This window comes from Pseudophryne corroboree, chromosome 4 (genome assembly GCF_028390025.1).
Source record: "Pseudophryne corroboree isolate aPseCor3 chromosome 4, aPseCor3.hap2, whole genome shotgun sequence".
In the NCBI taxonomy this organism is placed as follows: Eukaryota; Metazoa; Chordata; class Amphibia; order Anura; family Myobatrachidae; genus Pseudophryne; species Pseudophryne corroboree.
In genome coordinates, this window is record NC_086447.1 from 22,944,225 (window position 1) to 22,949,106 (window position 4,882).

General features: G+C 35.9%; 1 non-coding gene across 1 annotated transcript; it reads left to right on the top strand.

The window, feature by feature from the left end:
- Positions 1-1,525: 1,525 nt before the first annotated feature.
- On the top strand, positions 1,526-1,599 carry TRNAS-GCU (transfer RNA serine (anticodon GCU)). The gene has a single exon. It is a non-coding gene; the product is annotated as a tRNA-Ser (tRNA).
- The last annotated feature ends 3,283 nt before the right edge of the window (positions 1,600-4,882 follow it).

Consider the following 4,882-nt stretch of genomic DNA (forward strand, 5'->3'; position numbering starts at 1 on the left):
ACACTGGCCTTGTCTTGTATACTACTTTAAGTAAAAGTAAAAGAGCCAAAATATCAATCCCAGTTTTGGATTTATTTAATTAACAAATAAATAAGTACACATAGCGCAGGATGGTTCCGATCCATCAACCTCTGGGTTATGGGCCCAGCACCCTTCTGCTGCTCCACTCTGCTGCACATGTAAGTGTAAGAGATCCTGATGTACTCACTCATCATGGGAAAGTACCAATGTTTTTCTTCGTTGATCAGTGGAAGAAACATCTTGCAAAACTCTCCAGATTATTGCCTTTTTAACCTTTTTATAGGAAACTTTCTAGATGAATGCTTTTTAGCCTTTGTCAGTACACACTTTTGCAAAGTGTCTCTGTGGCGTAGTTGGTAAGCGCATTCAACTGTTAACCGAAAGGTTGGTGGTTCAAACCCACCCAGGGACATAATTAAGCTTGTGAACAAATTTTGGTGATCTTTAAGTATACAAGTCAAAATTTCAAATCACCTCTTATAGTGTAGGGTACCTGGCCTTCTCTGATGCAATCAGAGTTAGATTTGATTAAGTCATTTTATAAAAAAACAGTTAGGAAGCACAATTTAGCATGGAGTTGCAGAGAAAAAAAATTGTGCATGCAGAGAAATCCAATTGATTAATCAGCTCTCCATTTTCTGGCTTTATTTTTATGCTAACAAATTTGCTCTCTGAAAAGTGTCCACAAAGTCAAGTCTCTGATTAACACCTTTGTAGGAATGGTTTTTCACCTATTACTGATTAAAACTTGCTTCATTGGAAAGGCAGCAAGATGCATCCTCATTACAATGTCCACTGAAATAATACAGGTTGACACCAGGAAACATAAACCTCACTGCATCCTTGCTGCTTTCTCAAGTGGAAATCTGTTTAATGTGAAAACCAGGTGATATCTAATCAGCACACAGGTAAGGAATTAAGAAATCTTTCTTTAAGGGTGAAGATGTTTCTCACAAAATCGTTGCCCCAATGTATCATTGAAATTCAAGCTGGAAAGATGATTTTGAAATATCAATTGTACATTTTGCATTGCTCTTCTGGTGACAATGTAGCTTGTTTTTGTCAATTACCATTTCAGTAATAGGGTAAAGAAAATTAAGTGGATTTTTGAAAGAAAACAATGCTGTCAATATTCTATTAAAACAAATGAAAATGTTAAAAGTTATTGTACTTTAAGTAAAAGTAAAAGAGCCAAAATATCAATCCCAGTTTTGGATTAATTCAATTAACAAAAAATAAGTACACATAGCAGAGGATGGTTCCGATCCAGCAACCTCTGGGTCATGGGCCCAGCACCCTTCTGCTGCTCCACTCTGCTGCACATGTAAGTGTAAGAGATCCTGATGTACTCACTCATCATGGGAAAGTACCAATGTTTTTCTTCGTTGATCAGTGGAAGAAACATCTTGCAAAACTCTCCAGATTATTGCCTTTTTAACCTTTTTCTAGGAAACTTTCAAGATGAATGCTTTTTAGCCTTTGTCAGTACACACTTTCGCAAAGTGTCTCTGTGGCGTAGTTGGTAAGTGCATTCAACTGCTAACTGAAAGGTTGGTGGTTCAAACCCACCCAGGGACATAATTAAGCTTGTGAACAAATATTGGTGATCTTTAAGTATACAAGTCAAAATTTCAAACCATCTCTTATAGTGTAGGGTACCTGGCCTTCTCTGATGCAATCAAAGTTAGATTTAATTAAGTCATTTTATAAAAAAACAGTTAGGAAGCACAATTTAGCATGGAGTTGCAGAGAAAAAAAATTGTGCATGCAGAGAAATCCAATTGATTAATCAGCTCTCCATTTTCTGGCTTTATTTTTATGCTAACAAATTTGCTCTCTGAAAATTGTCCACAAAGCCAAGTCTCTGATTAACACCTTTGTAGGAATGGTTTTTCACCTATTACTGATTAAAACTTGCTTCATTGGAAAGGCAGCAAGATGCATCCTCATTACAATGTCCACTGAAATAATACAGGTTGACACCAGGAAACATGAACCTCACTGCATCCTTGCTGCTTTCTCAAGTGGAAATCTGTTTAATGTGAAAACCAGGTGATATCTAATCAGTACACAGGTAAGGAATTAAGAAAATCTTTCTTTAAGGGTGAAGATGTTTCTCACAAAATCGTTGCCCCAATGCATCATTGAAATTCAAGCTGGAAAGATGATTTTGAAATATCAATTGAACATTTTGCATTGCTCTTCTGGTGACAATGTAGCTTGTTTTTGTCAATTACCATTTCAGTAATAGGGTAAAGAAAATTTAGTGGACTTTAGAAAGAAAACAATGCTGTCAATATACTATTAAAACAAATGAAAATGTTAAAAGTTATTGTACTTTAAGTAAAAATAAAAGAGCCAAAATATCAATCCCAGTTTTGGATTAATTTAATTAACAAAAAAATAAGTACACATAGTGGAGGATGGTTCCGATCCATCGACCTCTGGGTTATGGGACCAGCATGCTTCCGCTGCACCACTCTGCTGCTCATGTAAGTGTAAGAGATCCTGAAGTTCTCACTCATCATAGGAAAGTACCAAGTGTTTCTTCGTTGGTCAATGGAAGAAACATCTTGCAAAACTCTCCAGATTATTGCCTTTTTAACCTTTTTCTAGGAAACTTTCTAGATGAATGCTTTTTAGCCTTTGTCAGTACATGCTTTTCCAATGTGTCTCTTTGGCGCAATTGGTTAGTGTATTTGGCTATTAACCAAAAGGTTGGTGGTTCAATCCCACCCAGGAATGTAATTGACCTTGTTATCAAATTTTGGTGATCTTTAAGTATACAAGTCAAAATTTCAAATCACCTCATAGTGTAGGGTACCTGGCCTTCTCTGATGCAATCAGAGTTAGATTTGATTAAGTCATTTTATAAAAAAACAGTTAGGAAGCACAATTTAGCATGGGGTTGCAGAGAAAAAAAATTGTGCATGCAGAGAAATCCAATTGATTAATCAGCTCTCCATTTTCTGGCTTTATTTTTATGCTAACAAATTTGCTCTCTGAAAAGTGTCCACAAAGCCAAGTCTCTGATTAACACCTTTGTAGGAATGGTTTTTCACCTGTTACTGATTAAAACTTGCTTCATTAAAAAGGCAGCAAGATGCATCCTCATTACAATGTCCACTGAAATAATACAGGTTGACACAAGGAAACATAAACCTCACTGCATCCTTGCTGCTTTCTCAAGTGGAAATCTGTTTAATGTGAAAACCAGGTGATATCTAATCAGTACACAGGTAAGGAATTAAGAAAATCTTTCTTTAAGGGTGAAGATGTTTCTCACAAAATCGTTGCCCCAATGCATCATTGAAATTCAAGCTGGAAAGATGATTTTGAAATATCAATTGAACATTTTGCATTGCTCTTCTGGTGACAATGTAGCTTGTTTTTGTCAATTACCATTTCAGTAATAGGGTAAAGAAAATTTAGTGGACTTTAGAAAGAAAACAATGCTGTCAATATACTATTAAAACAAATGAAAATGTTAAAAGTTATTGTACTTTAAGTAAAAATAAAAGAGCCAAAATATCAATCCCAGTTTTGGATTAATTTAATTAACAAAAAAATAAGTACACATAGCAGAGGATGGTTCCGATACATCAGCCTCTGGGTTATGGGACCAGCATGCTTCCGCTGCACCACTCTGCTGCTCATGTAAGTGTAAGAGATCCTGAAGTTCTCACTCATCATGGGAAAGTACCAATGTGTTTCTTCGTTGGTCAATGGAAGAAATATCTTGCAAAACTCTCCAGATTATTGCCTTTTTAACCTTTTTCTAGGAAACTTTCTAGATGAATGCTTTTTAGCCTTTGTCAGTATATGCTTTTCCAATGTGTCTCTTTGGCGCAATTGGTTAGCGCATTTGGCTATTAACCATAAAAGTTGGTGGTTCAATCCCACCCAGGAGCGTAATTGACCTTGTTATCAAATTTTGGTGATCTTTAAGTATACAAGTCAAAATTTCAAACCACCTCTTATAGTGTAGGGTACCTGGCCTTCTCTGATGCAATCAGAGTTAGATTTGATTTAGTCATGTTATTAAAAAACAGTTAGGAAGCACAATTTAGCATGGGGTTGCAGAGAAAAAAAATTGTACAGGCAGAGAAATCCAATTGAGTGATTAATCAGCTCTCCATTTTCTGGCTTTATTTTTATGCTAACACATTTGCTCTCTGAAAAGTGTCCACAAAGCCAAGTCTCTGATTAACACCTTTGTAGGAATGGTTTTTCACCTATTACTGATTAAAACTTGCTTCATTGGAAAGGCAGCAAGATGCATCCTCATTACAATGTCCACTGAAATAATACAGGTTGACACCAGGAAACATAAACCTCACTGCATCCTTGCTGCTTTCTCAAGTGGGAATCTGTTTAATGTGAAAACCAGGTGATATCTAATCAGCACACAGGTAAAGAGTTAAGAAAATCTTTCTTTAAGGGTGAAGATGTTTCTCACAAAATCGTTGCCCCAATTCATCATTGAATTTCAAGCTGGAAAGATGATTTTTAAATATCAATTGTACATTTTGCATTGCTCTTCTGGTGACAATGTAGATTGTTTTTGTCAATTACCATTTCTGTAATAGGGTAAAGAAAATTAAGTGGATTTCTGAAAGAAAACAATGCTGTCAATATACTATTAAAACAAATTAAAATGTTAAAAGTTATTGTACTTTAAGTAAAAATAAAAGAGTCAAAATATCAATCCCAGTTTTGGAAGAATTTAATTAACAAAAAACAAAGTGCACATAGCAGAGGATGGTTTCGATCCATCGACTTCTGGGTTATGGGCCCAGCACGCTTCCGCTGCGCCACTCTGCTGCTCATTTTAGTGTCAGAGACCCTGAAGTACTCACTC